This window comes from Macaca mulatta, chromosome 7, assembly GCF_049350105.2.
Source record: "Macaca mulatta isolate MMU2019108-1 chromosome 7, T2T-MMU8v2.0, whole genome shotgun sequence".
Lineage (NCBI taxonomy): Eukaryota > Metazoa > Chordata > Mammalia > Primates > Cercopithecidae > Macaca > Macaca mulatta.
The window spans coordinates 86,540,980-86,564,176 of record NC_133412.1 but is presented as its reverse complement, the minus strand read 5'-3'; the positions used below and the strand labels follow the sequence as shown (position 1 = coordinate 86,564,176).

The 23,197-nt window shown below is 40.8% G+C and overlaps 1 long non-coding RNA gene and 1 pseudogene across 3 annotated transcripts in view; one reads left to right on the top strand and one right to left on the bottom strand.

Annotated features, from left to right (window-relative positions):
* Positions 1-383: 383 nt before the first annotated feature.
* The window catches only part of LOC114679505 (uncharacterized), a 53,094-nt gene continuing 30,280 nt past the window's right edge, over positions 384-23,197 (bottom strand). Inside the window, exons 2-6 of one of the 3 annotated variants that reach the window (XR_013395362.1) lie at positions 19,486-19,621; positions 13,921-14,193; positions 5,880-12,629; positions 3,676-3,781; positions 384-2,120 (exon numbers count right to left, since the gene is read on the bottom strand). This is a non-coding gene — a long non-coding RNA (uncharacterized LOC114679505). The remainder of the gene's footprint in view (positions 2,121-3,675; positions 3,782-5,879; positions 12,630-13,920; positions 14,194-19,485; positions 19,622-23,197) is intronic. The other 2 variants (XR_013395360.1, XR_013395361.1) reach the window with 2 other exon arrangements.
* On the top strand, positions 17,139-17,987 carry LOC100429122 (tubulin alpha-1C chain pseudogene; annotated as a pseudogene).

Sequence of the window (23,197 nt, the reverse complement as noted above, 5' to 3'; positions counted from 1 at the left end):
TTGGCAACCTGGTTGGCAGATTCAGAGTGGCCAAGGAGCAAATTGTTTATGGAGAATAAACTTCCCTCCCTCCTGTGATGACTGTGCACACGTGTGAGTGCTGGCAGTGGGGAGGAGGGAAAAGGGGAAACGTTGGAAATGGAAAGATTGATACAGGTCCGTAAAACATAAAGAGGCTGAAACCCCTTGGTTCTGAGTGGCGCCATATGCAATTGCACCTCTCTGGGAGCCCAACTTTTGCTTATCCACATTGTGATCTACGTGCACGAATAAAAGTTTGTGAAAGGCACTTAGTTTCCCTTCGGATGCTCATAACAATCTCAACAAATAAAACTAAATGAGATTTTTTGCACTTGGTTAAATCAGCAATATTTTCATTCATCTTTCTTGAAGAAAGTATCTTTATTTTCATTCCCTCAGATGAACTAAAAGTGCTTAAATACTGAATAGGAAGAAGAGGTAACTGTAAGAATCACACCTGGGAATGCCTAATCCAAAGAAGGAAATGGCCCTCTTGTCCTCAGTGGTTAAGGCCGCATGTTATCACATAATACCTAAGGGTGACCATTAGATATATAAACGTAGTTATCTCTTCTTTCACATTTACACATAATCCTTACAATCTCAAGTTATCATTCATGCTAATAGTTTTGGCTTCCTGAGTGTTATTCTAAAGCAATATATGATAATACTCTTTTAAAAAAGAAGTCATTGTAATACCCCAAGATCTGATATCTTTTATTGTCTAAGCTCTACTTTCACATGTATTAAAGTTGTGTTAAATTTTGGAAAATGTTAACAATAATAACAAAAATCTCCATGACTATGAAACTACTGCTGTCAGTATTGTTGACACTGAAGAAAGTTGCCCTTAATTTTGGGCAACATTTTATGGATATCTGTAGTTATTAGGAATGTTTAATTTTTCAATACTTATGATTGATAAACTTCCAGTCATAAGATTTTATAGTTCTTCTCCTTTGTCCTAACATTTTTCTTCTCTTCTTTTTTTTATTTTTTATTTTTTTTTTTTTTGAGCTGGAGTTTTTGCTCGTCACTGAGGATGGAGTGCAGTGGCACTATCTCGGCTCACTGCAACCTCCGCCTCCCGGGTTCAAGCAGTTCTCCTGCCTCAGCCTCCCGAGTAACTGGGATTACAGGTGCGCACTAACACACCTGGGTAATTTTTGTATTTTCAGTAGAAACGAGGTTTCAGCACGTTGGCTAGGCTGGTCTTGAACTCTTAACCTCAAGTGATCCACCCACTTCAGCCTCCCAAAGTGCTGGGATTATAGGCATGAACCACCACATTTGGCCTCTTTTCTTAATAAAATAATTTGTGTAAACCTGACATCAATTTTCAGTTCATTTCTACTCTACTACACGGCCAGAAATTTTAACAATGAAGATCAAAGACTTTGGAGTGAAGCTAACTCCATCTCCACCTCTGTATGATGCATTCTGTGACCTTGGGCACATCATTTAATTCTCTAGGCCTCAGTTTCTTCAACTGTAAAATGGGAATGTTAATAGTCTTATTTTACAAACTTGTTTGAAGATTTGTGACATGCTTACCCAGTTGTGTGAAGATTTGTGACATGCTTTCCATGTTTTAGGAGCAGAGTAAATTCTCAATCAGAGTTAAACACCGTTGTTTCTGTTGATGATGGTGATGGTTTTGTAACCTCAAAGTGTCGATATCTTCATCTTCATCCATGAAACAGAAACAACACCACCCAAAGGGTTATAGACCATATTTAAGTTTAGTTAAAGAGTGTAACGCGTTTGACATAGTGGCTGAAGCAGAGCCTTCAATAAAGAAGTGGTGAGTTTCTTGCTGCTTTATTCAGGGAACCAGTGAAAATCAATGAAGTATTCACTGTGGAAAGAAAGTCCATTCTTCAAGAGTTCCACTTGATAGTTCTTCAAGTTTGACTCTAGAGGCTTAACTGGTAGAAAATGGCATGAATGAAGCCAAAGTTGAGAATCATGCCCGCTTAGCCTCCTTTGTTCTGTGACCACAACTCATACCAGCTGTCACATGAATTCACACGTCTGGGTAGTAGTGAGACACCTCAGCAAGAGTGGTGGGGGTGGACAGCCCAAGTCCACTTCTGTTCCTGAAAAATAAATTACATGAAATAAAACTCCAGGTACATGGTTTGCTGATCCAAAAACGTGTCTTAGAATCAGAAGGAGGATGTAGAGAGTTTAAGTGTAATGCTTACTTTCTCATATGATTAATTTACTTGTAGAGATAGGATCACACCTTTTTTATATTTGCATTTGCACAGAAACTTTGGTGCCATCTAAAGATTCTTCTTAAAGGACCCCAAAGGCACACTCAAGTCAACAGCCTTCAGCCCCTGCAGGAAGAATCAGCACTTCTCTGAAAGCTTTCTCTGCCTGGAAAAGAGCCATCAGTTTTGGCTCTTTGAGAATTTTACATTGAGCCAATAACAAAATTGTATCAAAGCCTTTGGGGGCTCCATATATCCCAAATACAATTCATGTTAAGAATAATATTCCATAGCTTCAGAAATCCCTTTGTAGATCAGAGTTCATGAATATAACCTCCTCTGGGGAGAAAAGAAGAACGGAAAGTTTCCAATCCAAAACTGTGTGTAACACAACTAAATAAGATTCTTGTCATGACTTATTCTGTATTTAAAACCAAGGATTCCTCAACTGATTAGATAGAAAAATGGGTTGTTCAGAAAGCCCCAATTGCATCAGATTTGTGTGTGTGTGTGTGTGTGTGTGTGTGTGTGTGTCACTTGCATCAACACTGTTCAGTGATGTTTAAAACCTCTAATGTCTTCAGTTCAGCAAGAAAGCCAAATGGAATTGGGTTTGATCCATTTTCTCTAAACATAGTTGCCTCATTCTCTAAGAGTAAATTGGATTTGGTGAAGATTAAAAGGAAGGCAAAGAGAAGTAACTTCTCTACCAGTTATCACTGACGACCCACACAGCCAAGTGTTTGGCATGTGCCTGTTGTCTGTTTTTCTGACCGTAGGGAGCAGCTCAAATGACAGGCACACAGATGGACGCGTTGTGTGATTAATGGCGTCTCCCAGGCCTGGTGGAGGGGATGCAGGAAATGGTGGCATATACAAGCGAATCCTCTTTTTGGTTTAGTGCTCCCTCCACGGTTGGAAGTAGAGAAGAATCAGGAGAAATTCCAGCCTCATTGTTTGCTAGAAAATATGAAGGTACCCTTCTTTCTTTTTCAGGAATCACTAGCCAAAACCAGGACTTTAATGGGATACCACACCGGCTTCCTGATTTGCCATCAAAATTATATTCTCTCTCCCTCCCTCCTCCTCTTCCTTTCATCCTTTGTTCCTTCCTCTCTCTTTCTTTGTTCTTTTCTTTTTCTTTGCCTTTTTTTTTCTCTCTCTCTCATACACTACCTCACCTCAGCAGCCTCAAAGTGGATCACTAGAGTTAGCTCTCTGTAAAGTCTCTGAGGAGTGAAACAAAGTGTGTGGAGCTGGCTGGGTGTGGGGGCTCACGCCTGTAATCCCAGTACTTTGGGAGGCCGAGGTGAGCAGATCACCTGAGGTCAGGAGTTCGAGACCAGCCTGGTCAACATGGCGAGACCCTGTCTCTACTAAAAATACAACAAAAAATTAGCCAGGCGTCATAGTGCACAACTGTAATCCCACCTACTTGGGAGGCCAAGGCAGGAGAATCACTTGAACTCAGGTAGCAGAAGTTGCAGTGAGCCAAGATCGTGCCACTGTACTCCAGCTTGGGTGACAGAGTGAGATTCCGTCTAAAACAAAACAAAAAAAAAGTGTGTGGATCTGGGAAGGGCAGGAGCAGGCAGCATGAAGGCCTAGGGACCCCCAACCTCATCAAGTAGATTCCCCTACCACTTTCTCACCAAGGGGATCATTCTTGGGTCTGGTGCTTCTAATGTGTCAAGAACAAGAGATCATAATTTCATCATTAAAAATGGGTCAAACACAAGGCCATATCCTCAGGATCATGAAGATGAGATTCTTTCCTTGGCTTTACATTTTAATTTATTTTGTTTTTATTTTTATATTTTGAGACAGTGTGTTGCTCAGTTGCCCAGGCTGGAGTGCAGTGGCAAGATTACTGCTCACTGCAGCCTCAGTCTTCTGGGCTCAAACAGATCCTCCTGCTTCAGCCTCGAAAGTAGCTGGGGTTACAGGTGGGTGCCACCATATCCAGTTAATTTTTTAAAATTTTGTGTAGAGACAGTGTCTCACTATGTTGCCCAGGCTAGTCTTGGACTCATAGGCTCAAGCGATACTCTTGCCTCAGCTCACAGCTGTGAGCCACCTCTCCCAGCCTAATTTATTTTGAATAGCAAATATTAATAGAGACATTGAAATGGCTTTTTAAAAATTAGCTTCTTTTTGAAAAGATAATAAAAACATGCAAAAAGTAGAAAGGGGTGAAAATATTTTTCCAGTCCTATCTCCCAGCCCCTCTTACTCAAGTTCATCAATGTCCCTTTTAAAAAGTCAATAGGCTTTTTTTTTTGGTAAGGAGTTTTAGGTTTATAGAAAAATTGAATGGAAAGCACAGAGATATATATTTCCTCATCAGTTTCCCCTGTTGTTAACATTTTCCATTAGTCTTCATTTGTTACAACTGATGAGCCAATATTGATACATTATTATTAAGGAAGGTTCATAGTTTACATTAGGGTTCACTTCTTGGTGTTGTACATTCTATGGATTTTGACAAAGGTATAGTGACATATATCCATCATTACAATATCATAGAAAATAGTTCTACTGCTTTAAAAATCTTCTGTGGGCCGGACGTGGTGGCTCACACCTGTAATCCCTGGCGCTTCGGGAGGCTGAAGTGGGAGGATCATTTGAGGTCAGGAGTTCGAGACCAGCCTGGTCAACATGGTGAAACCCTGGCTCTACTAAAAACACAAAAATTAGCCAGTGTAGTGGTGTGCACCTGTAGTCCCAGCTACTCGGGAGGCTGAGGCAGAAAAACCGCTTGAACCCAGGAGGTGGAGGTTGCAGTCAGCCAAGATCGCACCACTGCACTCCAGACTAGGTGACAAAGCTAGATTCCATCTCAAAAAAATAAAAAAAAAAAAAAAAGAGAGAGAGAGCGCAAAAAATCTTCTGTGTTCTGCCTGCCTATTCAACCCTCCCTTTCCCTAAAACCCCTGGAAACCACTGGGTTTTTGTTTGTTTGTTTGTTTGTTTTACTGTCCCTATAGTTTTGCCTTTTCAAGGCTGTCAGAGCTGGGATCATACAGTATGTAGACTTTTCATATAGGCTTATTTTACTTAGCAATGTGCTTTACTATTATTATTATGCCTAAGCTGTGCAAAAGCTCATCTCTTATTATTGATGAATAATATTCCATTGTCTGGATGTATCACAGTTTGTTTATCCATTTACCTATTAAAGGACACCTTGGTTGCTTCCAAGATTTGGCAATTATGAATAAAGCTGCTATACACATTCATGTGCAGGTTTTTCTGTGGACATAAATTTTGAACTCATTTGAGTAAATACCAAGAAGTGTGATTGCTAGATCATATCGTAAGAGTATGTTTAGTTTTGCTTTCCACCCCAATGTCCCTTTCGGTAGTTTGCAAGTGCGTGTTAGCACAATAGGTACTTAGCGGAGATGGAGATGCAGCCCCTGCCAATAGCTCCAGATGGACACCAAGGCAAGCGCTGCCTCCATCTAGAGGAACATGGGGGTCACTGTGAGGAGCATGAACTCCATCAGGCTACAGGGGAGGTTTGCGATTTACTTGGTCTGCGACCTCAGGCAAATTGCTTACCTTTTTCATGCTTTTGTTTTCTCAACAGTAATTAGGCTTGGTAATAGCACCCAGACAGTAGGTTCTGAGAATTACCTGAAATATTCCATGCACATCTTAGTGCAACACTTGGTACAAGTAAGTGCTCAGTAAATGTTAGGCATTTTTATTTCACATGACGTAAACCAGCATCTTTTCTCCCAAAACAGCCAGTACGTTCTTTAGAGATAAATTCATGTGGCAGTGCATTCGGGAACACCCATGACAGAACAACTAGACACACTGAGGAATCTGGTGAGAAACAAATGTGTAGCAGTTAAAATAAAGGAAAATTAAAACTAGGAAGAAAATGTCCTTAAGTGAAATTGCTTCCTCCTCGGAGGTTTTGGTCCACGGTATAAATTTCGCACTCCACTCTCAACCCTGGTTCCCGTTACTGACTTGGTGGCTCAGGATCCCCTACGATCAGTTCTGGACTGTGAGCTGCCCTGTCTCTGGTGGTCTGACAAAGCCTGACCCCAGACACCCAGGCTAGCCTGGCACCCCCACAAGGTGAACAGCATCCTCATCCCAATGGCCTGGCTGATGTTTGTGTTTTTTCTTTTTTCAGGCAACTCTGCAGGCAGGTGGGAGAAAGGGCATAAAGCCATCCATGTGATTTTAAAACAATTTATTTGAGTGGTTCTTATGCAATGACATAACGATAGGTGCTAACAGTGCAAAATAAATGCGCCATGACTGTATCTTCTTTGTACTGGGTTCATTTTGAAAGTTAACAAGTAAACAAAAGAAACAATTTTTCTCCTGAGCATCCCTGATTAATAATCTATGGTTCCCTACATTGCAGACACTCCAGTGGAAATGGAAACATTTGAGTTTGTCTACCAGCTGAATTGCCTTCATGATATCAAATAACTAGTTTTCCTGTTTTAACTGCACAGGCAGGGCTTAGGTGTCAGGAGGTCAGAGCATACGGAATTTTTTTTTTCATCTAAGATAAACAGTGAAACCCAATAACTTATGCAGGGCAAGTGGCTCCAAAACAGACACTCACTAATATGAGTTATATCGGCATTAATAAAGCGTGGCACCAAGGGCATATTTGGATCAAAATATTTGGAATAAGTGCAAAACTAAAAGATGACAGCAGAGCTCAGAATTCTGCCTAGGAATTACAACGTGGGCTTGACAAGTTGAACTGTAGGAGACAGGGGTCTTCAGGAGTCCCCCAAAGACATGACTATAGTCATGTTTTAGGATTGTTCAGCTCATTAGTCCCGTGGGAAGAAGGATGGAAAGAGGGCAGGGGATCTGAATGAGCAGAATCTTTCTTGTTTAGCCTCCTTACCCCACTCAGGTGTCCGTCATAATTCCTGGTACAATTCAATAAAGAGTTGTGAGACAAAGGAAAGGAAGAACAAAGGAAACAAGAAAATAATCAATCCCAAGGACAGGACTCTCACGCTAAATTTGCTTTGAGTGTAATACAGCCCAGAAAAATTTCTTCATTTCTAGAACCTTCTGTGCCTTAAGGTCCAGGCTTGTGAGTCTGGGTAATGACTAACGACACAGTCTCCAGAATCAGACTAACTTGACGTGGGGTCTGGGATTCATATTTCACTAGCCCTGTGACTGAACAGTTCTTCCCTAAGGCTCAATTTCCCTAGTTTTGAAATAGAAATAAGAAATGTGAAATAGGAACATATTGCCTCCAGATTCTGTAAGGATTACATACAATAATAATGCTTAGCACAGTCTGATGCATAGTGAGTGCTCGGTCTAGGTCATTATTACATTATTGTTGTCATCATAGCCATTCTGAATTGACTACCCCCGTTATGGAATTTTTTCTATCTGAAACTGGAAATAAGAAAGGGATTAGGCCGGGCGCGGTGGCTCAAGCCTGTAATCCCAGCACTTTGGGAGGCCGAGACGGGCGGATCACGAGGTCAGGAGATCGAGACCATCCTGGCTAACACGGTGAAACCCCGTCTCTACTAAAAAATACAAAAAAAAAAAAAAAAAAAAAAAGAAAGGGATTAGAGGCAAGGTTCAGACATGGACACTGGGGCTGGATATTTGGGCATCCTTAGATGCCCTCAGCTGTGCTGGATCAGCCACTTAATTCAGTTTTGAGGACTTTCTCTGCAAAAGACTCCAAAAGGGGTTCTGGGGAATATGTAGGGATCCAGAGGAATATAGTGTTGTCCAGGCCTGATAAGCGCATTATCTGCCCAGGGTGATTCCACAAGCATTGCTGTCCAGTTCAAGTTGCTGTTATGTAAAGTTCACTTCAAAATCAATGATGGGCCTCTTTGAATCTGAATTAACACATATCATCCTGACCCTGAGATCAGCCTGACCAACGTGGTGAAATCTCATCTCTACTAAATACAAAAAATTAGCCAGGCATGGTGGCACATGCCTGTAATTCCAGCTACTTGGGAGTCTGAGGCAGGAGAATCACTTGAACCTGGAAGGTGGAGGTTGCAGTGAGCTAAGATTGCACCATTGCATTCCAGCCTGGGCAACAGGAGTGAAATTCTACCAAAAAAAAAAAAGTGCTAAAGTCCGAAACCGGATGATGACTGAGGAGCCTACACTGACTCCCTCAACCGAGCCCCAGAATATATCCCTACCTTTGCAAAAGAGAATCTGCATGTTTGATAGTCCTTCTAACCATTTGTTTTTGTTAGCCCAAACAGAAAAAGACATTGAAGGCTCAACCAAAAGAGATAAGCAGATAGTTAATTAGACTTGAAATTGAAATGACTCAGCAAGATTTAAAATGATTTGGGAAAAGGGGATGGACCCAGGCCGCATTCTTTTTAGAAGCAAGTCAGGCCTCCATCAGACAGAGCTATGCCCAGCTCTGAGGAGGCCTTTTCCAGCAAATTTTCTTCCCCATTTGAAGCCAAATGTCCCTTGATCTGCTGTCAGTCCTGGAGACGTTGTGAACGAAGAGTGGAGGGGTATTGGGCTTTTATCTCTCCATGCAATCAGAGCCATGCAATTATCTTTCTGCACTAATAGAAGGATGGGCAAAGAGAACATGACCCCAACCTTTAATTTCCTCTCATTGTCAACATAGTGACCCTTCCCCTGGGTGGGAAATCTCAAATTGCTTAATTTTTATGACTTTTATGGCTTCGGCTACCAAGTGAGAAAGCGAGAGAGAGAGATGGAGAGAAAGTTTAAAAGTATTCAGGCCAGGTGCAGTGGATCACGCCTGTAATCCCAGCACTTTGGGAGACCAAACAGGAGGACAGCTTGAGAAAGGGAGTACGAGGCCAGCCTGGGCAACCCCTACCTGCACCAAAAAAAAAAAAATTAGCTGGGTGTGGTGGTACATGCCTGTAGTCCAGTCTACTTGGGAGGGTAACACAGGAGGACTACTTGAGCCCAGGAGTTTAAGGCTACAGTGAGCTATGATTGTGTCACTGCACTCCAGCCTGGGTGACAGAGTAAGACTCTGTCTCTAAAAACAGTTGTTTTAGTTAAAATTAAAATTTAAAGTATCAAGTACCTGAAAAAGTGTTTTATATGGTATCCCTAAATTGTATGTCCCTAATGCTGAGAGGAGAGCCCTTAAAGACAAATCTCTCTGCACCTGGTGAGCCTCTTTGCCAATTCACAACCCTCGTAGCCTCCAGTGCACTCAGCTCACCCCACTGGAATGCCCATGTCACATGTTCATGTCCTCATTTAGGGAGAGGGGACAGGGATGCAGACATTTAGTATATTCTTGAATTTCTAACGTTCCCCTCTTTAGAGTTCTGTAGCTATGTCAGATAATTTTATTATAATGATCCCAACTCTACCTAATCTTCGCTAGATGTAGGAAAAAGAACACCCTATCTCCCCCAACTAGTTCTGGCATTAGTTTTGTTTTCAAAGTAATGACCAGCACTCCAAGCCTGGATAGACTTGCTGGAGAACTCTCCACCTGGAGCCCTGTCCATCAGCCTTGCTGGAATTCCTTCAGCTCCTCTGTGATGAACACCTTCTGGTTTGAGGATGATTTTTTATTCTTCCCTTACTTCCTCCCCCTGGCCACTTCCACACATCTTTCACACATTAGCTTTAGCATCATTTCCCACAGGAAACCCTCACAGCCACACGTGCTCCTTGTCCATGCATCTATGGCTCCTCCTGGATGACTCCTAATACAAATGCTTTTGGCTGCCTGGTTTTGCTCTGCAAGTTCAGGGATCATGTCTATCTTTTCAGTGTGCCTAGCACAATAACCTTTGATGAAAGTGAAAAAAAGAAGGAAAAGAGGGAGAGAAGGAGGAAGGCAGGAAAAGAAGAAGGAAGGGAAGGAAGAAGGTAGAGAGGAAGGGCAGAAAAAGAGATCAGAGTGGGGCACAGTGGTGGCTCAAGCCTGTAATCCCAGCACTTTGGGAGGCCGAGGCAGGTGGATTAACTGAGATCAGGAGTTCGAGATCAGCCCAGCCATCATGGTCAAACCCTATCTTTACTAAAAATACAAAAGAAAAAAAAATAGCCGGGCATAGTGGCATGCACCTGTAGTCCCAGTTACTTGGGAGGCTGAGGCAAGAAAATTGCTTGAACCCGGGAGGCAGAGGTTGCAGTGATCCAGGATCATGCCACTGCCCTCCAGCTTGGGTGACAGAGTGAGACTGTGTCTCAAAAAAAAACAAAAAAGAAAAGAAAAGAAAAAGATCACTGCAGAGCCATTCCCAATTTGTCATACCCTAAATATGCTATCTCCCCCTTCCCCATTTTTCTCTCTCCTCATTCTTCTCACAGAAACTCCAAAATTAAAATAAAATTAAAATCAATCTGTCTGTGAGTACCCCAGTTTGGTCTGTATTGTGGGAATTTGTTTGTTTTTGTCATTCTACACCCTGCCTCCACAAATTCAAGTGTATTTCAAAGCCAATGTACTGGACGAGTGTGCAGCAGCAGGTCCCTCTCACACACATCCCAATAAATAAATGACAAGATCTGTTTTATTGAAATATGATTTTTTAATTTAGGGCTTGAGAATCTTACAAAAGTTGTCTTAAGCCATCAAATAATTCTATCTGGACAGTGACATTGCAAAACTAATAAAATGAAAAACACTAGAAATATTATTTGGAGGTGCAGGGAGATGAGGCACATTTTGGGGCAAATGTAAAGAAAACATAGTACTTGGATAGTTAGATGTCTTATTTATATTTTTGTTTCATTAGCAACTAATGGTTGAGGTGCCTATTTATTTAATAAAGTAGACGTGTATTTCATTTAATAAAAAGAAACTTCTCCCCCTCCCCAAGGAATGTAGAAATTGGAACAAAGATACACCAAAGCCCTGTTAGGACATTTTCGACGGGATTAAAAACAAATCCCAAACTGTACAATGCTGTAAGAGGGGGACATTACACTGTATGTAAGTGTGACTAGATAAAAATCTTTCATCATGGGGAGGGGGGAGGGGGGAGGGATTGCACTGGGAGTTATACCTGATGTAAATGACGAGTTGATGGGTGCTGACGAGTTGATGGGTGCAGGACAGCAACATGGCACAAGTATACATATGTAACAAATCTGCACATTATGCACATGTACCCTAGAACTTAAAGTATTATAATAATAATTAAAAAAAAATATTTCAAGGAAACTTTCCGTTGCTTTGGATGAATTTCCCTCTTTTGTGCAGAGAAATCAAGAGAATGAAAAAAAGAGGGAATATAATACAATAGCATTATAGAAGAGAATAATACATGTTCACTTGGATTGGTGTCTTCATCTTTCACTTCTTCACCTTAAGAAATGTAGTGCAGGAATGGCTGAATTCCAGGGCAGAGCAAGAAATAAAGTGCAGTGTAGATTTGATCATGACAGGAGATTTCAAAAGTCAGAATTACTAAGCCTGGACTGAAAAATAAGAGAGATTTACTTAGGCATTAAAGGTATGTACTAGGCAGTAAAACTGATAGATCCTTATTACATTGTCCCATAAGAGACTGGGCCACTCAGAGAAGTTAATGCTAAGGAAATTTAAAGCAAGTTATAGGAAATACTTCTTCACTTGGTAGAATTCATGCTGAGGAATTTGCTGCCACCGGCAGCCATAAAATCAATCACTGAGTTGGATTTTTTCAAAGGGCCAGGATAATGTATGACCTACTCTTCTGGCTAGTTGGGGAGGACAGAAGCAATCAATTTGCCTGCTTCTAGGATATCACAGTTGATTACAAGTGGGGTCAGCAAAAGGATGTCCCCCACACTTGATCAGGATAATTAAAAAGTGTTTGCCCATGCTCACAGGTCCTAGAAGAAGACTGGAAATAGGATAGGATCAAATGGCCTGATCCAACTTGACAGATTTTGACCAGAACAAAGAATTAAGCAACACACACACAAACACACAAATCAATCCCAGCAACAAATTAAAGATGTTCCTCAAATATTTTTTCATAGAAGCAATTTTGTTCCTGGTAATAGAAATATTACACAGTGTTTTTGTTTTTATCTCACTCTCCAGCAAGTATTTTCAAAGTTCATCTGCTAAACTTGAAAACAGCTAGCATGCATAACTTTCTTTTCCCCAAAAGAGAGTAGAGTGTAGTTGAAAAGTTGTGAGTAAACTACAAATATCAGCAAGATGATGTTAATTTTGAGGTTATGTTGAATGTCAGTAGGAAAGTCCTTTGATAAAGTCATCACAGTTTGAATTCAGATTTTTGTTGTTGTTTTTTAGCTATTATCGTCCCCATCTCTTTAACTTTTTTTTTCTTTTATTAAAATAGGATAAAGTCGCCAGGACTTCACTTTGTGCTACTGCAAATGCATCAAAACCAATATTGTGTCTTTGGCATTCTAATCCATGAACTCCTGAAAGAGAAACCAAAAAGCATGTCAGGTATGGTTAGAGCCCACATTTTCATTTGGGGGCAGAAGCATGTCACACAGTCTTCTAAAAATATAAATTTTGCTTTAAAAATGACACAACAAAATAAAATCCTGACTAAGTCGTGGTAAAAAGTAGTCTTTGAATTTGAATAAAGTGTAGCAGTGCTGCAAAGGCAAAGAAAATGTTTCATTTTCACTTCTTGAGAACCAGGAAGCGTTACAGACTTTAACGGACAAAGACCTGTCTGATTTCATTACCTATGTTAAAGATAGAGCAAAAGTAAAGATAAGGGGAGTCTGAAATCTCTTCCATGGTAAACCACCATAATTTCCAATAGCTGTTATAATTTGTAGCTTAAATACATGCTTATTTTGATAAGCACGTTTTAGTGAAACATTGTCCTGACTACTCCACCGTTGCCTTTCACCACCCTTCCCACCCCACAAAAAGAGATGAAAGAGTTGCTGTCTTCATGCAAATGTCAGGGGAGTGCTCTATAGTTGCCATGGCACTGCAATAGAAGCTCTGCAGGGCATTCCTGAATCAGCTCACAGGACACCTAACGGCTACAGCCTTTTTTGTGGAGGGGGACTGTCTGGAGCCAGACCACCTGGGATCCAGTTCTGCCTCTGCCTGTCATCAGCTGGGTTTCCCTGTGGAAGTCATTTACCTCCCCTTGTCTCAATATCCTCACCTATAAAATGGGCAGAACAATACTGCCTACAGCATAGGATTGTTAGACGTTTAAATCACTATAATATAACTAGAATTGTGCTTGGCACGTCGTGAAGTGCTGAGTCATTGTTGCTTTCATTTAGTCCCCAGAAAGCCTGGTGCTAAGGGAATTTATCTTTCCACTGGGAGACAGAGGAACAGTGGGGTCACTTCCACTTTCATGAACTTACGGGTAGGCATGGGAGAAGTTTTCACTGTTATACTCTCTTAGGCATTAAACATATGTACTAGGCAGTAAAACTGATAGATCCTTATTACATTGTGCCATAAGAGACTCGGCCACTCAGAGAAGTTAACGCTAAGGAAATTTAAAGCAAGTTATAGGAAATACTTCTTCACTTGGTAGAATTCATGCTGAGGAATTTGCTGCCACCAGCAGCCATAAAATCAATCACACAACCAGCAACCTATTTTGGCCCTAATTCCTTATGCCCCTCTCCTGTCAGGTTTCTCCTAGAATTCTGCACGCCATAAACCAGCGAAGTTCATTCCATCCTCACAGCCCTTGCATCCTCTCTTTGGGCCTGAAATAGTTACCTCTTCCCTCCTCCCAGCAAACACTGACTTGCTAATCCACAGTCATTGGTCAGCCCTCTGCTTAGATGTCACCGTCTCTGAGAAGAGTTTCCACAGTCTGAGTTTGGTGCTCCTCATGCATGTGCTCACATTCTCCCTATACTTCCATCACCATCCTTCATTGCCTGTTTACTTTTCTGTATCCACCATGAGAATGCAAGTTCACTTGGCAGGGATTTGGTCTTGTTCTTCCACACTTGTTCTTATTCATTTCTGACAGGCTGTTCAATGGTCCTGAATGAATGAAAGAATCAACCACAGTCAACAGGAAAGACTGCACCTTCCCAGAACATGCTATTTTCATTTACCTTTACTCCACAAAACCACCAGGATCTACCGAATGAAACTGATGTTTTGACCATTACTATATTCAAAGCCAACCTTACAGAAGAACCAGTGTTGGAGGTATATGGAAATAATTGGTTCATCTCTAATAAAACTAACACTGGGAAAAATCTGTAATGCACTAAAACTGAGGAAAGTTCAAAACAAAGTAAAATAGGAGAAATGCTTTCATTGGGGCTTATTTAGTCTAGGAAGAAAGACTCAGATGGTTACTTTTGTTTCACTGTTTTTAACATGGCTATATACTTAATTATTTAATCAAATTGTAGAGTTCAGATTTATTTCTTAGAATATACCAATTACTCTTACTCTTACAATCTTTGGAACATATATAACATATACTTGGCTTTGTGATGGACAATCAGAATGGGGAGAAAAGCTATTAGAAGGCAAGTTTAGCAAGGTAAACAACTGATTGGGGCAATTCACCCTTGCCCCCTACCCATGCTTGAAAGATGTGGTTAATAGAGGCAGAAGCTTGGCACAGTACAGATGAATGATTCAGTTCTTCATTTCTCTTTGTGAATGCAGGTTGAATCTGGATTTGGACATATACAACAAAAATGACATAACTGATACATTCAAGCAGGAGAGATATACGAGGCCCTGCCAAGTGCCATTCATGTGTTACTTCGTTTAATCATCACAAAAATCCTATGAGGCAAAGAACGATTTAACAATATAGATGAGTAATCTGAGGCTACATGATTAAGAAATCTGCCTGAGGTCACACAACAAGCAATCAGCAGAACCAGCCTTCAAACCCTTAGTCTTTGGATTCCAGAGTTTTTCCCAGTCACTTCTAGCCAACACTGCCACCCTCACCCAAACTCAGGCACCTTGAGAACAACCTGAGGTCTAGAATCTGAAGACTTACATTAACTATTGCTCATATCAGCTTGAGTAGTTCACCTCATCTCTCTGGATCTCTATTTCATCACCTATGATATGAGAATAATAATATGATCTGCCCTACCTGCCTTCCAAAGCTTCCATGATAATCAAGTGAGATGGTTTACATGCCAGAAGTTAGAAAACAGGAATGTGTTATACAAATATCAGTTGATAAATTTTATTTAAAAGCATAGTCTGGGCCAGGCACAGTGGCTCATACCTGTAATCCCAGCACTTGGGGAGGCTGAGAAGAACAGACCACTTGAGTCCAGGACTTTGAGACCAGACTGAACAACATGGCAAAACTCTGCCTCTACTAAAAGTATAAAAAATCCCTGGGCATGGTGGCACATGCCTGTAGTCCCAGCTACTTGGGAAACTGAGGTAGGAGGAGCAATGGAAGTCGAAATTGCAGTGAGCCATGATCGCGCCATTGCACTCCAACCTGGGTGACAGAAGTGAGATCCTGTCTCACAAACAACAACAACAACAACAAAAAGCACGGTCTGTTGGGTTTGTATGAATTTAGCTGGTTTGTAGGGAGTATTTTACTTGTGACAGTTGAAAATCTGTTCCACCTAAGCCAAATATGGTCAAGAGATGATAGTGATGGACTTTGCCCACACAGATTAATGGATGTGATTTGAGGGAGGAAGTGGCTGTCCCATAACCATACACTCCAGGCTTGAGGAGACAGTAATTGCCACCTGTAGAAAAATAGGACACAAAGACAAGGTTCCCATTCTAAACATAGTTGTGCTTGGAATCAACACTGCAGATTAAGCAAAGGTGAATCACAGGGATTTCCCGGGAGTTAAAAAATAATCTTATCTAAAGAACAGACCAGCATCTTCACATTCATATATTAGTAAATATACAATGATCATCTATTTGGAGAATACTGATCACTTACAAGGTTTAAAAATTTTGTTTTATAGCCTACATAACTTCTCTCCACCAATATATTTTTCTGTAAAAAATGCAAAATGCAAAAGCAAAAGATGTTGTCTAATCCTACTACATGTGCAAAGCTCTGGGGAAATGTAGTGTTAAAGAGAAGGTAACTTGAAAACGTTTAATCTATCAGATTTTTCCACCTGTCCTTAGCATCATAACCCTCTTTGTTTACAGTTAAGCAAAGTCAGGTCACCCTTGCATAATTTATGTTCCCTATAATAATTTATGTTCCCTCTTGCATTTGTTGAGTACTAAAGCATGTAGCTGAGTACTAGAATAGGTATGTGTAATTTTTCTCTGTCCAGTTCTTTGATTTTTCCTTTAGGATACCATTCCCTTTCTCCTTTTTTGGTCCTTAAGGTTTAAGTGGTGCTAACTCCACCCATTGTTTCCAGCAGTTGGCAGGTGACCTAAGCCCAGCCAATCAGAATGATGGTGATTTTTTTCAAGGCTGGGTATGTTACCCAATCAAGACCTATGGATATCAACTCTGAAATGTTTAATGCAACTATTGAGAAAGAGGCTAAACTAGTAAGATATAACTTTTGAAATGCTAGTAGCCATCTGTGCTGACATTTGAAGAGAATCTACTAGAAAATGAAGCCAACACAAAGAAAAGCAGAGCCAAGAGATAAAAAATAGTGTCCTATTGTATTTACATACTTAGCTCTTCTCTGATCTTTTCTATTATATAAGCTAATACATTCTTTATTAAATTAGGCCAGTCTCTGGTGAGGTTCTATTACTTGCAACTGAAGGCAATCTCACTAATCTAAAATAATTTATCAGTTGTGCAAAATTTACAGTTGTTACATTTATAGTCTGTCAGCACTCGGATAGTTTCTAAGGACTGGGGAGTAGAAATATAAAGAAAATATGTAGATCTGGATTCACTCCTTTTGTTTCACTACCTCTTCTGTTCCTGATCATCTCATTATGTTGAGTATTTTATACACAGAGCACATGCAATATAACAACTTCTTTCCATTGATTATGGCAAGAAATCCAAGCTGGAGCTCTCCATTTACCCAACCCCACCGCACCCCAGGTTTCCACAGCTGTAGCTGAGCCCTACAACTTCATCCTCACCACTCACACCACCCTAGAGCACTCTGATTGTGCTTCATGGCAGACAATGAGGCCATCTATGACATCTACCATAGAAATCTCAATATTGAGCACCCAACCTACGTTAACCTTAACTGCTTTATTAGCCAGATTGTGCCTTCCATCGCTGCTTCCTTCAGATTTGATGGAGCCCTGAATATTGATCTGACGGAACCTCAGACCAACCTGGTACCCTATCCCCACATTCACTTCCCTCTGCTCACATAGGCCCCTAATGTCTCTACTGAGAAAACCTACCATGAACAGCTTACTACAGCAAAGATCACCAGTGCTTGCTTTGAGCCAGTCAATCTGATGGTAAAATGTGAGTCTTGCCATGGTAAATACATGGCTTGCTGCCTGTTGTACCATGATGACATGGTTCCCAAATATGTCAATACTGGCATTGTCACCATCAAGACCAACCACAGCATTCACTTTGTGGATTGGTGTCCCACTGGCTTCAAGGTTGGCATCAATTATCAGCCTCCCACTGTGGTACCCGGTGAAGACCTGGCCAAGGTACAGAGAGCTGTGTGTGTAAGTTGAGCAACACCATTGCCGTTGCTGAGGACTGGGCTCACCTGGACCACAAGTTTGACCTCACATATGCCAAGTATGCATTTTTTCACTGGTACATGAGTGAGGGGATGGATGAAAGAGTATCTCAAAGTAAAGGCTTTAAGATTTTTAAAAAGGAGAAGAATCTAGAAAAAGCATTCTAGATTAAGAGCCAAATTGTTCTTGTTACCCTGTTACTAAAGAGCTCTTGGTGCTTGGAAAACGTCATCCAACTATTTTCATTCACATCAAGAAGAAATCTACAATCCCAGGAAAAGGGAAGAAAATGACTGGCTTATGCTCTAGCATTGGTCTTGAAGATCAAAGTTCTGGATTTATTTTTTTCTAATATCAACTTATTTTAGACTCGGGGTACATGTGCAGGTCTGTTACATGGGTATATTGCATGATGCTGAGGTTTGGGGTATGATATGATCCCATTACCTAGATACTGAACATAGTACCCAACAGTTAGTTTTTCAACCCTTGTCCCCTTCTCTCTCCCCTCTTTATAGTAGTCCCCAGAGTCTAATGTTGCCATCTTTGTGTCCATGAGCACCCAATATTTAGCTCCCACTTATAAGTGAGAATATTCAGTGTTTGGTTTTCTGTTCTGGCATTAATTCACTTAGGATAATTGCCTCCAGCTGCATTCACGTTGCTGAAAAGGACATGATTTCATTGTTTTTCATGGCTTTGCAAAGTTTTGGATTCTAATCCTACTGTCACTATTGGCTGGTTTTGTGAGCTTGAGCACATTGTGTCCTTGCCCTGGGTATCTATAAAATTAAGTCAGTGACACCGAACCTGCTTATCTCAGATAAATTATGGGGCAGCAAGGAAGAAAATATATTTAAAAATGCTTTGAGAAGTTTAAGGTTCTGAGTACATGCACGATATTGTTACTAGTAGCAATAGTAGTAGTAAATGTCAATGTTTCACATTTGTCTGAATAAGAGAGAGAAAATTTCCCTCATCATGGCATTAGAGGATATGGCCTGGAAATCACAGTGAGGTCATTCTTCTTCTACTATTTTTTTTGTTTGTTTGTTTTTGACAGGGTCTCTCTGTGTCACCCAGACGGGACACAATCACAGCTCACTGCAGCCTCAACCTCCGAGGCTCAAGTGATCCTCCCACCTCCTCCTCTAGTTCTTAAAAATGGAGAAAAACTAACCCTATTCATTTACTTAACAATGTTTTTTGATGCTGAGGACTTTCTGCTTTAATAAGGTATAATTTATATTGTTATATTTAATTTTTATTTTTTAAAACTGTATTTATGTTCTGCCTGAAAGAACTTTACCTACCCTATGTTCTTAAAGATATAGTCCCTTTTTTACTTCTAGAAATGTACAATTTTTGCTTTTATTTTAGATCTGCAGTCATTTGAAATTATTGTTTCTTCATGTGAAATATAGATGCCACAGTTTTTACTTGGATAGCCAATTGCTCTAGACCATATATGGCACACACACACAAAATTCACTGAATCACCTTGTGTGGTTGTTGAAAATTAACTGACCAGGCTGGGCTCGGTGGCTCATGCCTCTAATCCCAGCACTTTGGGAGGCCAAGGTGGGTGGATCACGAGGTCAGGAGATTGAAACCATCCTGGTCAACATGGTGAAACCCCATCTCTGCTAAAAATACAATAATTACCTGGGCTTGGTGGTGCGTGCTTGTAGTCCCAGCTACTCTGGAGGAGGAGGCAAGAGAATTGCTTGAACCTGAGAGGCGGAAGTTGCAGTTAGCCAAGATGGCACCACTGCACTCCAGCCTGGGCGACACAGGGAGACTCCATCCCAAAAAAAAAAAAAAGAAAAAGAAAATTAACTGACCATGTATGTATGGATCTATTTCAGAACTCTATTTGTTGCATTAGTCTACTTGTCTAACCTTGCATCATGCAACACTGCTTAATTATTGCATTGTATTGTATTGTATCGTATTGTATTGTATTGTATTGTATTGTATTGTATTGTATTTTGAGACAGGGTCTCACTCTGTCACTCAGGCTGGAGTGCAGTGGCATAATCACTCAGGCTCAGGCTCACTGCAGCCTCAAACTCCTGGGCTTGAGTGATCCTCCTGCCTCAGTTTCCTGAGTAGCTGGGATTAGAGGCATGCACTACTGTGCCTGGCTAATATTTTTTATTTTTTGTGGAGATGGGGTCTCACTATGTTGCCCAGGCTGGTCTCCAACTCCTGGATTCAAGTGATCCTCCCACTTCAGCCTCCCAAAGTGCTGGGATTACAGGTATGAGCCACTGCACCTAGCCAAGGTCATCTTTTCTATTCATGTTTAAGGATTTATCTATAGCTCTGCAACATGTCTGTGCCATCAGTTCCTACACAGAAAAGAGCAACTACTATACAACAACAAAAAACCTTACCTATTACCAAAAGAACTGGGTTCTAGTGCTACCTCTGCCACTAGCTTCCTTTGTGACCTAGTGTACCAGCTTTCTCTAGCCCTCAGTTTCCTTTATCTACATAATAAAAAGATTAAATTATGTAATGTGGTGGCCATCAAGAATGCTCACCGATGTCTGGCTCTCCTCTTCCTTTCAGGCACACAGAAGACTATATTTTTCATACCCCATTCTAGTTATGCCTAGCCAGGTGATTAGTTCTGGCCAATAGGATATAAGTAGAAGAGACATGTGTTATTTCTGGGTATTTCATTGCCCATAAGAACTATTCCAGTGATCTCTTCCCCTGCTATTTGATTTGGTCCAGTTATTGATAGCATTGTCTCTATCATCTTGGGCCCTTTAGTGGGTATGTGAAATAGAATCACCATGTCAACATGAAATTGATATGTAGTGTGACTGAGAAATGAGCCTGAGAAATTGTTTTGTTAAACTATAAATATTTTAGTGCTAAGTTGTTACAGCAGCATAATCTGGCTTATCCTAACTAATACAGGTAATTTCTGTATTTTCTCTCAATTTTCATATACTGCAATGTTATGCATATTTTTTCTATACTTAATGAATTTAAAGCAAAAAGAAGCTGCAAACCTCATGGATCTGCTAGGATATTTTTTTAATAAGTGATGTGAGAGACGAGAGTAAGGAGAGGCACCATGGAGTTTGTCTACCACTGTGAGAGGAGGAGGACATTCTACAAGATCTTGTTAAATATGTCTTCTAATTCTTCCCATCAGGACTTTAAACAATAAATTAAAAGATGTACTCTATATTACTAAGTATTGGAAAATAGATGTCAAACATGAAAGATACATGTGCTAATACAAAAATGTGCAGAATGTAAATGTAGGCTTAATATAGACATTGTATTTAATGCATTAGTCATATTTATTTGCAGATGTCATCCAAAGGACTTAAATCATAAGCACACTTTAATAAATCTAGCAAATAACATCATACTCCTAACTGTGCTCATTATATCTTTACCCTCCTACCAAGGAGTATGTTGAAACTGACTGATGTAAAATAAATTTCATGTATTCATGCTTTTTGAGGTATTTCGTTTGTTTGTTTGTTGTTTGTCTGTTTGTTTTTGCCAAAAGATGAGAAGACCGATTCAAGGAAATGCCAAATAGATGAGAATAAGAATAATAGTGTGTTTGTAGCCAAATAGCAAGCCAAACAAAAAGGATGTTTTGTTCACTTTATCCAAAGACTTACTTTATTTTTTTGAGCCAAAATAAGCCCTAGACCTCTACTCAAATATAAACGGATTCATCTGAAACAAGCTCATTCGCTTGGCAATTTCCAAAGTGCCTCTGCTATGGAAGTATGTGACATGAGTAAGAAAAAAGAAGAAAAGAAAGGAACTAAAATGGTTACAGTCCCTCTTGTTTTCTTAGCTCCTACCTCACCATGAGTGAGAGATGGACAGAGTAGAAAGGAAGGGGAAAAAATGAACAAAACTGGCTAAGAAGGCAGGAGGATTGCTGGACCCCAGGAGCTCAAGACCAGCTTGGGCAGCCCAGGATGACCTCATCTCTACAAATAATTTTTTACGAATTAGTTGGGTTTTGTGGCACATGCCTGTGGCTCCAGCTACTCAGGAAGTTTAGGGAGGAGGATTGCTTAAGCCTAGGAGGTCGAGGCTATAATGAGCCATAGTTGCACCACTCTACTCAGGCCTGGGTGATAGAGTGAAACAGAAAGAAAGAAAGAAAAAAGAAAGAAAGAAAGAAAGAAAGAAAGAAAGAAAGAAAGAAAGAAAGAAAGAAAGAAAGAGGAAGGAAGGAAGGAAGGAAGGGAGAGAAAGACAGAAAGAGAAAGAGAGAGAGAAAAGGAAGGAAGGAGAAAAAAGAAAAGAAGAAAGAAAGAAAAGAAAGAAAGAAAGAAAAAGAAAGGAAGGAAGGAGGGAAGAAAGAAGGAAGGAAGGGAGGGAGGGAGGGAGGGAGGGAGGGAGGAAGGGAAGGAGGGAGGAGAGAGATTGAGGTGGGTGAAAGTAGAGGAAGATATTGGCAAAGCGAGAAGGGTTAGTAAGATTAACAGAAAGAAGGAAAATGCGGAGAGGCTCACAGTATGAACCATGGTCAAGTTAAGGTAAAGCAGCCAACTAATGAACAAGAAAATATTTCTTGACTCTTTTACTAAATGGCCCTGAAATGTTTTAATTGAGCTATTTCTGCAATGGCCCATATACCTCACCTCTCAGAAGTGTAGGTTAGAAACATGCAGGAACCACCATTAAGGTCACTTTGGTACAAGAGGAGCCTCCAAATGGTCTCTTAAGAGAGACCAACCAACGGGCGGAAACACTGTGGGATGGAAGGCCATGTGGAGTGTGAGGACGCAGCATAGAGACTGCCCTTGTGTCCATGTTGCCTTTATCCCATCACATCAAGCTCCTCCTAGAGCAGCTGAGAAGGCCAACAATACTCCAATCATTCCTCCTGACTCTAGATTTTCAGACAATTCTGCCATACTGATGTTTAGCTAAAAGGAGGGAGGTGCACATAAGCAGGAAAGTGTTCTAACAATGTAGGAGACTTGAAAACCTCCAAACCCAGCCCGGCCAACATGGTGAAACCCTGACTCTACCAAAAATACAAAATTAGCTGGGTGTGGTGGCGCATGCCTATAATCCCAGCTACTTGGGAGGCTGAGGCAGAATTACTTGCACCTGGGAGGGAGAGGTTGCAGTGAGCCGAGATCACACCATTGCACTCCAGCCTGCATGACACAGTGAGACTCCATCTCAAAAAAAAAAAAAAGTAGCTAACTTTTTTTTTTTTTTTTACAAGATAGGGTCTCACTCTGTTACCCAGACTGGAGTGCAGTGGCAGGATCACAGCTCACTGCAGTCTTGACCTTCCAGGCTGAAGTAATTCTCCCACCCCAGCCCCTGAGTAGCTGGGACTACAGGCATGTGCAACCATGCCTGG